At 54.0% G+C, this 13,079-nt stretch overlaps 1 non-coding gene across 1 annotated transcript; it reads left to right on the top strand.

The window, feature by feature from the left end:
• The first annotated feature begins 1,227 nt into the window (after nt 1-1,227).
• On the top strand, nt 1,228-1,314 carry TRNAS-GCU (transfer RNA serine (anticodon GCU)). The gene has a single exon. It is a non-coding gene; the product is annotated as a tRNA-Ser (tRNA).
• Nucleotides 1,315-13,079: the final 11,765 nt, after the last annotated feature.

The raw sequence follows: 13,079 nt of genomic DNA, 5'->3' as shown, positions 1-13,079 counted from the left end.
ACCGAAATATCTATAATTTGGGTAAAATTTGTAAAAGGCTTTCGCCTTCCTGCAGTTAGGAGATATCTGAGTGGCTCCAACGAATTTTTTTTCTTTCATGAAAACGGAATAACTCACTCGACTTGCCTTGGTGTATTGTTGTAAAGCCTCAAAATAGTGATGCTGACTTTTCAGTATTCTTAATATTTTTCGTCATGTGCGCATCGCGCGTTAGAAAAGTGCGCCTAAGCAGAAACATGTACTTCAAGCTTTACGTAGCCTACTTTTGCAGGACATGAAACTATGCCGCTTCATTAGAATACGCAGATGGAATGCATCTGTTAGCATGCTGCATGCCCTTGTCGCAACAAAATGAAAACAGCTTAACGAGAACTGTGTGTGACTGATGCGCAGATTTCGATATGCGAAGCATGACCGCAATCGTGCATGTTTATCCGATTATCCCTGCTTCAGTGTGGGTTCGTTCAGGAGGATATGACAGATAATTCAGTAAAACATGAGGAGGAAAATGAGCCTATTGAGTACATTTGTTCGTTTCCACACAAAAAAAAATAAGTCTGAAAACAAAACGCGTGCAACAAGCCCCAAGGAAAAAATTCAAAAGTTTCGTGACATGAACGACTGCCTGCATTGACACCGACAATAGCCAGGAAAATCTCAAGAAAGGTAAACATCACCAAAACACGTGAGAACGAGTGCATCGGCATGCGTATAGCAATGCTTTTCAGTCAAATCTTGGTAAAGTGAGAGACAAGCGCGTTTTGATAGCCACCTGCAACAGAAAAAGTTGAAAGTTCTTTTTTAGGCAATGGAAATGGCGCAGTATCTGTCTCGCATCTCGGCGGACACCTGAACCGCGCCATGAGGGAAGGAATAAAGGAGGGAGTGAAAGAAGAAAGGAAGAAAGAGGTGCCTTAGTGGAGGGCCCCGGAATAATTTCGACCACCTGGGGATTTTTAACGTGCACTGACATGGCGCAGAACACAGGCGCCTTTTGCATTCTCCATCGAAACGCGGCCGCTGTGGTCTGGTTCAAACCCAGGTACTACGGAACAACCTGCAACAACTTAAGCCCAAAATTCAGGGGAGCACTTAAGTCACCTTAGGGGCATCAAGTTATATTCGGTTTCAAGTTACGACATACTACACCTTCGATATGTCTGATTTGTTCGTTATATCCGGTTTCAAGTTACGACATATGCCTTCTAAAACAGCCTTGTTTCGCCGGGCCAGGTGGCCGAGTGGTTAAGGCGATGGATTGCTGATCCATTGGGCTATGCCCGCGTGGGCTCGAATCCCATCCTCGTGGGAACATCTTTTTCTTTCATTTTATTCGATTAAGACCCGCCGCGGTGGCTCAGTGGTTAGGGCGCTCGGCTACTGATCCGAAGTTCCCGGGCTCGAACCCGACCGAGGCGGCTGCGCCTCGATGGAGGCGAAACGCTAAGGCGCCCGTGTGCTGTGCGATGTCAGTGCACGTTAAAGGTCCCAAGGTGGTCGAAATTATTCCGGAGCCCTCCACTACAGCTCCTCTACCTTTCTTGTCACTCCCTCCTTTATCCCTTCCCTTACGGCGCAGTTCAGGTGTCCAACGATATATGAGACAGATACAGCGCCATTTTCTTTCCCCAAAAACCAATTATTATTATTATCATTTATTCGATTGACAGGTGGAGCGAACACTTATGCGCGTTTTCTGCGGACAGGTCCTGCGCACACTGATGAGGCAAGAAAGGCTTTCGCCTTAAACGTTCGAGCGACCCGTACAGCGTCGCCCCTATGGTCACCCCTCCCTGCGTCGTAGCAGATAAGATGGCGGCCTTGCTGCTTCCGGTAAGCGTTCGCATGCGCAATGGATTTTGCGAAATCTGTGAATTCAGTTATATCTCCTCTTGTGACCGCGCAAATTGCCGTCAAAAGTGCACGCGAAAAAAATATAGCTATTTTTTTATTTAAAATGCCAATAACTCGCATCATATAAGAGCAATTAATTCTGTTTAACCGCGGCTGACACAATTCAAAGACCGCCGGACCCCACCCCGTGATCGCGTAGGTTACCGATCACGGCGAGCCTTGATCTGAGGGAAGCAAGGAAGCGACACTCTTGCTGACGCGAACAAGGAATTTATTGCACGCTACAAAAATAACGCCAACTAGCAACAAAATGCACTAAGCAATCGAGGTCGTGCGACTCACCAGCACGGTTACGAGCAAACGTTCACCCACGCTAGGGCAAGGGAAAACTCCGACGCCGGACGGGACGAGACACGGGAGAACGTTCTCTCTCCTACGAGGCCTCGCCCCGCTGGCGAAGAGCTGAGCGCCGCACAGTGAACACTGGATCTGAACACCAAAAGCGAAGTGAAAACCGAACTGCTAGCGCACGTAATTTCCATTTGGCCTAACTACGCAAATCTACCACCATTTTTGAAGCGAAAAGCTTCACTACACTATATGTAAAGCAGTCGTCGCGAGGCCAGAGAGTGACAGAAGAGGTCAAATACGGGCTGGTAGAACTGGATAAAAAACAGCGCTATGAAAGACGAGGCTAGAGAAGAACAAACACCAGTGCTGACTAACAACCAAACGGTTTATTGCTGCAGGTGAGGCAGCATATTGCCGCACTTAGTTTAGCCATCACGCTACCGGCTCCCCCGTGCGGTCTGTCTTCGACCTTTGTCGCGCGCCGGACTTCGTCCTCTTCTGCTCGGTGCTAGGCCCTGCCGGCTACGCTCTGCGCAGTGTGCTCGCCAGGTACTGTTCTGCCAGGAATTGAACGTCCTACCGGCGTCCGTGACATTTTTGGTGCAGCTGCTGGGTAAGATCTATGTACGAAGAGGTCCCAGGAACCTCCAGCGCTCAGCCACACACCCCCTGGACACGACACCTGTCCACAAGTCAAGCCGCCGCTAGAAAGGCTTAGCTCCCGAGTACAATCCCCTCGCCGCGCCATCCCGCAAGATGACCTCTACGGTGGCCAGCCAGACCTTCCAGCAAACTGTGAGTTCGCCACCGCTGCTCCTTCATTCGCCTCGGACGCCCGCGCCGTTTCATGGTGACAAGTTTGAAGATGTGGAGGACTGGTTGGACGGGTATGACAGGGTCTCTGAATTTAATCTGTGGGACGAGGACCGCAAGCTTCGGAACGTCTACTTTGCCCTCCAGGACGCCGCCAAGACGTGGTTCGAAAACCACGAGTCCGCCATCCACACCTGGCAAGACTTCCGGCGCCAGTTGCTGGATACGTTCAGCAGCAACGAGCGGAGGGAGCGTGCTGAATATTCCCTGCAATCGAGAGCGCAGCAGCCAAACGAGAGCGTGGCGATGTTCGTGGAGGACATGACCCGGCTTTTCAACCGCGCTGATCCTTCGATGTCGGAAGCCAAGAAGGTGCGCCATTTGATGCGGGGCGTCAAGGAGCAATTGTTCGCTGGGCTCGTGCGCGATCCTCCGGCTACAGTCGCCGATTTTGCAAAGGAGGCGGCAGGCATGGAGCGCGCCCTGCAGCAGCGGTTTGCGCACTACGGCCGTTCCTCAAACATCACTGCTGTGGAGTGCCACATGCCGAGGCCCGGGGATGAGAACACCTCCCTCCGAGAGCTCATCAGGAGCATCGTTCGCGAAGAGCTGCAGAAGCTTCGCTCTGTAGAGCAGCCTCCTAGTGTCACCGCCATCTCGGAGGCTGTCCGTGACGAGATACGCCGCACGGTGCAGCCCACTCCACCGCCGCCACCGCCAGCGCCCTATGTGATGACATACAGCGAGACATTGCGAAGTCCTGCGCCACCACCGCCGGCGTTCTACACTCCTGCCCCTACCGTGCCGTCCCACCGATTCCCGCATACGACAGCGCTGACAGACGACCGCCCACCCGTCACGAAGGCAAACATGTGGCGAACGCCGAACAACAGGCCCCTGTGCTTCCATTGCGGCGAAGCAGGCCACATCCGTCGTCACTGCCCGTACCGCCGGATTGGCCTGCGCGGCTTTTCGCCCGACGCACCCCTGCCGCGCTATGGTGAACGACCCCGCGAGATCGATCAGTACCTAGCGGCCAACGTCCCACCTGTACCCACTGCCCAACGTCAGTCCAGGTCACCGTCGCCTCGACGGTTTTCTTCACCAGTTCGCCAGTCCTACGTCCGGCAGTCCTCCAGCCCGCGCCGGGAAAACTGAGGACGGCGACCCCCGGAGGTAGGGCCGCCGTCACCGGACATAATGACGAACATCCTCCGCTCACCGACGTTAGCATGCGACCCGACCTCCGACCCCACGCCGCGACGACCTTTCGACGCCCAGAGACGCCTTCTTCGCTTGAAGCCTCAATTGGACAATCTGAACGACCCTTAAGTCCGACGACTTTTCGACGAACGGAGACGCCTCCGCTTGACGCCCCAACCCGACCGCGTGAACGATCCCCTAGTCCGACCTCCCTCACACAGCGTTTTTCTGACGGTGACCAAGCTTCGGCTGAAATCTCGGTCATCGTTGATGGCCGCCGCGTGACTGCTCTCGTAGATACCGGCGCCGATTTCTCCGTCATGAGTCGTGGTCTGACGCTTGTCCTGAGGAAAGTACTGACACCTTGGCCTGGAACACACATCCGGACAGCTGGAGGCCATCTGGTGACACCGCTTGGCGTCTGCACCGCTAGAATGGAGATTCGTGGTGTCACCTTCACTGCCTGCTTCGCTGTGTTGGCTCATTGCTCGAAGGACCTCATCCTCGGGTTAGATTTTCTTCGGGAACACGGTGCGATAATCAACCTCCGCGAACTTGTCGTGACGTTCTCACCTCATTGTGCCATAGCCGACAGCAGCGAGCCCGACAGGCCTGTTTTTCGCGTGTTTGATGATAATGTCACGCTACCACCACGCTCCAGTTTGTTTATTACGGTGGAATGCTCCAACCCACGCACTCCTCACGGGGTTGCGGAAGGTAACCTGTCGTTACTGCTGAGTCAACAAGTCTGCGTTGCGCGGGGTGTTACTTCCCTCCGCGGAATGCGAACGCAGCTTTTTGTTACGAACTTTAGCGCCGAATACCGCCACTTGCCGCAAGCAACCGCCATAGCCTATTTCGATGAAATTAGTGACTCAGTCTCCCACTACGCCTGCTCCCTCAACGATACCCATGCATGGACGTCTGACGCCCCCGTTATGACTGACGTGAACCCCGACCTAACCGCCGATCAGAAACACCGCCTCCACATGATCCTCGACTCTTTTCGTGACTGCTTTGCGACCACTTCTAAAGTTCGACAAACATCGGTCGCTAAACACCGCATTGTAGTGGATGAAGGCGAGAGGCCTATACAACACCACCCCACCCCTATCGAGTGTCTGCGAGAGAACGGGAGGTGATTCGGAGGCAGGTTGAGGAAATGCTCCGCGACGAGGTTATCCAGCCGTCAACAAGCCCGTGGGCTTCGCCCGTTGTGCTGGTCGCCAAGAAGGATGGCACTCTCCGATTCTGCGTCGACTATCGTCGCCTCAACAAGATTACTAAAAAAGACGTTTATCCGTTGCCCCGAATTGATGACTCGTTCGATCGCCTGCGTCATGCCCGATACTTTCCCTCTCTTGATCTACGCAGTGGGTACTGGCAGATCGAAGTCGATGAACGTGACCGTGAAAAGACCGCGTTCATAACGCCTGACGGTTTGTACGAGTTCAAGGTGCTCCCCTTTGGCCTGTGTACCGCTCCTGCCACCTTTCAAAGAATGATGGACACTGTCCTGGTTGGCCTCAAATGGCAGTCGTGTCTCGTCTATCTTGATGATGTGGTTATTTTCGCTGCGACCTACGAAGAACATCTCAAACGCTTGAGTGCAGTATTGACGGCCATCCGATCAGCCGGTCTATCTCTAAAACCCGAAAAATGCCACTTCGCGTACCAACGGCTTAAGTTTTTGGGCCATGTTGTGACACCTGAGGGTGTCAGCCCCGACCCCGACAAGACGGCTGCTGTAGCTGCGTTCCCGACTCCCACTGATAAGCGAGCTGTGCGCCGGTTTCTTGGCCTCTGCGCATATTACCGACGCCTCGTGCAAGACTTCTCCAGGCTGGCTGAGCTTCTCACACGGCTGACAAAAGACGATCAGCCTTTCGTCTGGGCACAGGAACAGCAGGACACCTTCGAAAAGCTCCGCAAACGCCTACAAACAACGCCCATTCTTGCCCATTTTGACGAGGAGGCGGATACAGAACTTCACACCGATGCCAGCAACATTGGCCTCGGTGCAGTCCTCGTCCAGTGGCAAGATGGTGTTGAGCGTGTGATTGCTTACGGCAGCCACACGCTGTCTCGGTCCGAGGCCTATTACTCAACCACTGAAAAGGAGTGCCTAGCTGTTGTGTGGGCGATAACGAAGTTCCGGCCCTACTTGTATGGTCGCCCGTTTCGGGTCGTGAGTGACCACCACTCACTGTGCTGGCTCGCGAATCTTAAAGACCCCTCGGGCCGGCTAGCTCGTTGGAGCCTTCGCTTGCAAGAATTTGATGTAACAGTTGTCTACAAGTCGGGCAACAAACACAGCGATGCAGACTGCTTGTCCCGTGCTCCTATCCCGTCCAGCTCTGATGACCTCGAAGATGACCCCCTCTTTATTGGTGCTCTGACCACGTCCGACCTCGCTCAACATCAGAGGGACGACACGGAATTGCGGCCACTCATCAATTATCTTGAGGGTACCGCCTCGTTACCGCCTCGTCTATTCGCGCGTGGCTTGTCGTCGTTTTGCTTGCGAGATGGCGTCCTCTACAAACGGAATTACGCCCCGACGGACTCTGGTTACCTGCTCGTGGTTCCAACGGCGCTCCGCACTGACGTTTTGCAGGCATGCCACGACGAGCTTCCTTCCGGCCACCTCGGGTTTTCTCGAACGATGGCACGAGTTCGTCACCGTTATTACTGGCCCAGGCTTTCTGCGACTGTCAAGCGTTATGTACGTACTTGCCGCGAGTGTCAACGTCGGAAGAAACCACCTTTCAAGCCGGCTGGCTTGCTCCAACCCATTGCTCCGCCGAGAATTCCTTTCCACCAAGTCGGCATGGACTTACTGGGCCCATTTCCCACGTCATCATTTAGTAACCGGTATATTGTGGTTGCCACCGACTACCTCACCCGGTATTGTGAGACTAAAGCCCTTCCCCGCGCCACTGCTGCTGAAATTGCTGACTTTTTCATCATCAGCATAGTCCTCCGCTATGGCGCCCCTTATGTTGTTTTAACTGACCGAGGCACAGCGTTCACGTCCACGCTTACTCAGGAAGTTATGCGGCTCAGTGGCACAAGTCGTCGTAAGACCTCAGCTTACCATCCTCAAACCAACGGCCTAACCGAGCGCCTCAATAAGACTATCGCTGATATGACTTCTATGTACGTCGACGACGACCATAAGAACTGGGACGAAATCCTTCCGTACGTCACGTTTGCCTACAATACTGCCCTTCAAGAGACGACGGGGTTCACGCCATTTCGTTTGGTACACGGTCGTGAAGTCGTGACTATGTTGGACACGATGTTGTTGCCCGATATTGCCCGCCCATCCGTTGCCGACGCTGATGCATTCGTTCGCCATGCAGAGGCTGCCCGCCGGCTGGCTCGGCAACGAACCTGCGTGCGGCAAGAAGTCGATGCTCACCGCTATAACCTCCGTCACCGCGAAGTCATTTTCCAGCCTGGCGATCAAGTGGGGGTTTGGAGCCCCATCCGTCTGCGCGGTCGCTCCGAGAAGCTTTTGCGCCGTTACTTCAGCCCCTACGAGGTACTCCGCCAACTCAGCGACGTTACGTATGAAGTGCGCCCGCAAGGGAGTGTTCGTTCTTCCATACGCCCGCCGACATCCGAAATTGTGCACGTCGCAAGACTCAAGCCATACCATGCCCGCTAGGACAACTCTCACCACGTTCGGTGCCTGGGATTCTATTAACACCAACACGTGGCTCCCCCTCACTGTCAGGCATCGAGTCGATGCCTTTCCAGAGGGGAGGGGCAATGCCGCACTTAGTTTAGCCATCACGCTACCGGCTCCCCCGTGCGGTCTGTCTGCGACCTTTGTCGCGCGCCGGACTTCGTCCTCTTCTGCTCGGTGCTAGGCCCTGCCGGCTCCGCTCTGCGCAGTGTGCTCGCCAGGTACTGTTCTGCCAGGAATTGAACGTCCTACCGGCGTCTTATAAAGGAAATGTCATGAGTAAAACACAAGAAAACATGAGAATAAGATACCGCACAACCACACAACCCGTTTTAAAACAAGCCGCGTCACTGATTAAGATACGCATGTTCATTAGGGAATAGATTTATCTGCGGGCTCCTGATAAAGGTGTTACCTAGCTTTTGTATATGGCAGGCCTCCGAAATGAGCGTCGAGGTCTCATCTTTATATCGGGTGATGATATATAGTGGTCGGATTGAGATGCGCTTCGCTATATTGTCACTCTGCGCAATGCAATGCAAGATGGTTTCCGCGTGTTCTCTATATCTTTTGCGTCTTCACGTAGTAGATCGTTTATGCAGCGTCCCGTCTCACCGATGTAGAAATTGCCACATGAGGTCGGGATCTCGTAAACAACACCAATTAACATGACAGCTGACAAACTTCCCCTTATGCTTCTTCTGCCAGCCATTTTTTCTGCTTCCATCCTCGTTCACACGTTTGCACAATCCGCTAAGTTTATTCCTGGCTGAAAGAAACAGCCTGATGCCTCCTTTGCGCACTATTTTCTTTAGAGGGAGCGAAACTTTGTGCACATACGGGATGCACGCTGTTTTCTTTTTCTCTGTCTGACCCGCATCGGTGCGCTTGTTCTTTCGCAGACTACATTCAGCAAGCAAGGACTCGGCAACACTGGACGCAATTTTCTTGGGGTATCCCGCTGCAATAGCCTATTCACCTGTGAGCAGAAACTGGCTTTTGTTGGATGCACACATGATCTTTGCAGTGCGGCTCTTAGGCATGCCTTGGCAATACCGCGCTTAACAATCTTGAAGTGAGCCGACTGGAAAGAGAGAAGGCTCTTCTTGGACCGCGGCGAGTATGCCCAACAAATATGGTTGTTAGAAATTGTCAGTTCCATGCATGAAAACCTGAGCCTTTTATTAGTGGGATGCTCTGAAGTCAATTGGAGATCATTAAGTTCATAACAGAACACGTCAAAAATCTCTGGCGACTGCTGCAGAATCCTGGCCTGCAGTTTTCAACCGGCCTTCTCATCGTGGACCTGTCGATACGGAGACCATGGCCCATGCGAGTCGTCCCAGCGGAGACCTTCACACCGCCTTCGGAACACCGCGAAAGTCTGCAAGTCTGCGTGGACGCTGATGGTGTACCCTATGCTGCAAGACCTGCCTCAAGGACATGAAGATCAGGAGACTTCTCCATAGCATGTACTGTCAGGCGCGTGGGTCTATTTAAGGCTTGGGGTGGGGGGGGGGGGGGACCTTGCCTTGCGTCGTCCCCTGTGGTTTTCTTCCCCACGATGTGTCTTCCCTAGTTACATTAACAAGAGAGGGCGCTGGCGCCGCAGCTGCACAAGAGCCACGTACGGCGTGATTGCTGCGCGTGCACGCGTGGGAGACGAGTCTCTCCGGCTGGGGAACCGTCGTTGCGCACGAACTGTCCGGCGCGGCGCTCAACTCTTCGCCAGCGGGGCGAGGCCTCGTAGGAGAACGTTCTCCCGCATCTCGTCCCGTCCGGCCGTGAGGTATCTCCCTTGCCCTAGCGTGGCAGAACGTTCGCTCGTAACCGTGCCGGTGAGTAGCACGACCACAATTCCTCAGTGTATTTTGTTGCTAGCTGGCGTTGTTGTTGCAGCAATAAATGACTTGTTTGTGTCAGCCAGAGTGTCGTTCATTTGTTTCCCGAAGAGCAAGGCCCGCCGTGGTCGGTAGCGTACGCGATCACGGATTGGGATCCGGCGGTTTTGAATTGTCAGCCCGGTTAAACTAGGGAAAAGTATTGTCACCGGAAGCCGGCAGAAAGGGCAGAAGGGCACACCAGGACTAGCAGAGCAGACACACTGAGCGAACCAACGCACGAGCCGGGGAAGACAACGAAGACCAGCCGGTGCTCTCACACAGCATGGCGGAGCCAGTAAATGGCTAACAGTGTGGCATTGCCCCTCCTCTTGCAAATGGCATCGCCCCGATGCCGCAGAATCACGGGAAGCCGGAATAGAGTCTGCGGCGCTGGACTTGGAAGAATAATTCCTAGCGGGCGTGGCTGGGCTTCATCCTGGCAACGTGGAAGATTTTGGATGCCGCCTGCCGCCTGGTGGAGCGAACAGACTCTTGCGGGAGCACTTCGTAGTCAATAGACCTTTTTTGCATACCGGAGTCGTATACCGGTATGCTAAAAACTACCTCGTAGGGGCCGAAGTAGCGGCACAGAAGCTCCTCGGAGCGACCTCGCAGACGGATTGGGGTCTGAACATAAAACTTGATAGCCAGTGGGGTTAAGCACCGCCCGATGATGAAGGTTGTAGCGTTGAGCATCGCTTTCCTGCTGGGTAAGGGTTTGCTATCTAGCTAGCTGGCGGGCGGCTTCTGCGTGCCGAACGAAGTCTTCAGCGACGGAGGGACGTGCAACATCTGGCAGTAACACTGCGCTTAGCATAGTCGTGGGTTCGCGACCGTGCACCAAACGGAACGGCGTGAAGCGCGTCGTCTCTTGAAAAGCACTATTATAGGCGAACTTGACGTAAGGCAGGATCTGATCCCAGTTCTTATGGTCGGTGTCGACGTACATAGAAAGCATGTCGGCAATGGTTTTACTGAGCCGCTTGCTTGAGGATGGCAGGCAGTGGTTCGACGGTGACTGGCGCCACTGAGACGCATAACTTCCTGAGTAAGGGCTGATGTAAAAGCCGTGCCTCTACCAAACGACCGCAGGGGCACTGTGACGGAGGACAAGGCTAAAGATGAGAAAGTTAGCAATTTTGGCAGCGGTGCAGCAGGGAAGGGGTTTCGTCTCACAATACCAGGTAAGGTAGTTGTTGGCAACTATAATGTACCGGTTGCCCAATGATGATGTCGGAAATGGTCCTAGAAAGTCCATGCCGACCTGGTGGAAAGGGATTCGAGGCAGAACAATGGGCTTCAGTAGGCCGGCCGGCTTCACAGGAGGTGTCTTCCGACGCTGGCACTCGCGGCAAGGCCTGACATAGTGCTGGACCACTGTAGCAAGCCGGGGCCAGTAATACTTCTGCCGTGTCCGCGCTAACGTGCGAGAAAAGCCGTGGTGACCGGAAGAACACTCGTCATGGCATGCGCGATGAACTTCGTCTCGAAGCACCGTTGGGACCACGACCAGATACGGAGTGTCCGTGGTGCCGTAGTTTATCTTGTAGAGGATGCCACCCGCAAGCAGAACGACAATAGCCCGTGTGTGAAGAAGCGGGGCGGCGACGAGGTGCGGCCTTTGAGGTATTCTATGGGGGTCGTAGCTCGGCGTCATCTCGCTGTTGTTGAGCAAGGACGGACGTGGTTAAAACGCAAATAAAAGCGGGATCGTCTTCTGCGTCAGCAATAATGTACGGGAGAGGAGCACGGGACAGGCAGTCTGCGTCGCTGTGTTTGTTGCCAGACTTGTACACGATGGTAACATCGAATTCCTGCAACCGGAGGCTCCAACGCGCTAGCCTCCCCTAAGTGTCTTTACGGTTCGCGAGCCAGAAAAGCGAGTGGTGATCGCTCACGACTCGAGATGGGTGACCACAGTGGTATGGGCGAAATTTCGTTACCACCCAAGCGACAGCAAGGCATTCCTTTTCCGTGGTAGAATAATTCGCTTCAGATCGCGACAACGTGCGGCTTGCATAAGCAAGCGCGCGCTCAACACCATCTCGCCACTGAATGAGGACGGAACCCAGGCCGACGTTGCTGGCATCGGTGTGTAGTTCCGTGTCCGCCTCCTCGTCGAAGTGGCCAAGAATGGGCGTAGTTTTGAGGCGGTTCCTGAGGTCGTCGAAGGCCTCTTCTGTTCTTGGGCCCAGATGAAAGGTTTCTTGTCCTTTGTCAAGCGAGTTAGAAGCTCGGCCAGTCGGGAGAAGTCTCGCAAAAGACTTCGGTAATAGGCGGACAAAAACGGCGCACAGCACGCTTATCACCTTATGAGTGGGGGTCGGGAACGCAGCGACGGCAGCCCTGTCGGGGTCAGGGCTAACACCTTCGGTTGCCTACTCGACCGAGGACGCAGTACCTGGCGGGTCGTGCCTCGGCAAAGACATCCACGATCTTTTTTGCGGGTGAACCAAACATAGACCATTTACAAGATAGGGACGGGGTACACGCTCATCGTACGCGGTGACGCGTACTTCTACGACTCGCTGGCTTGGCCGGCTCTCGTTCGGATCGTCTGGCGGGTCGTGCCTCGACTTGCCTCCCAGTGGCAAGCTGGTCAGCCTTGCCCGGTTAGGGCGTGCGTTCCCGATTTTTAAGGGGTCCTCGCTCATTTTCCGTCACTAATAACAGATCACCAGCATCCGTTGCAATCCAATAAAAAATGCACGTCGTAACCACAATACAAAAACACAGTTTCACACTATAACACCGTCCGCTTTCAGGCGCATCACATACATCACACAAGGTATCCGTGTTCATTTTCCGCTAATAATAAATAAAATCGTACTGTTGAGGCTTCGCATGAGCGCGCGGCGAGGTCTAGTGCTCCGTATACGTCCATCACGGCTGTCTCTAGCACAGTCTCACTAGTTTTCGGGGAATCTTCCGCGTCGAAGAATTCTTCGTCGTCACTTTCCCAGCTATCACAATTGTTATCGTGAACGTGCTCACTGTTTCTTTGCTCGTTTTCCGCACTTCGCCCGAGGTCGCGTTTTTCACGAGGGCAATCACTCGCACTGTGTCATTGCTGTGGTCGATTAGTCCCGTCCGCCGACTCGGCTGCTGCTGCTGCAGTTTCCTTCTCCGTTGGTGGCGTGGCTTCATTTGCTTGTTCAGCTGTTGATTCGATGGGCGCCGCACTGCCACTTTCCTCCTGAGCATCATCCTCCGCTAAGTCTCGAGTAATCCATGGTAAAACAGCGCGAATAAACACGAGGACGGTACAAACCCGACACGAG

This window comes from Amblyomma americanum, chromosome 5 (assembly GCF_052857255.1).
Source record: "Amblyomma americanum isolate KBUSLIRL-KWMA chromosome 5, ASM5285725v1, whole genome shotgun sequence".
Taxonomy (NCBI): domain Eukaryota; kingdom Metazoa; phylum Arthropoda; class Arachnida; order Ixodida; family Ixodidae; genus Amblyomma; species Amblyomma americanum.
This window is presented reverse-complemented; position numbering and strand designations above follow the sequence as displayed.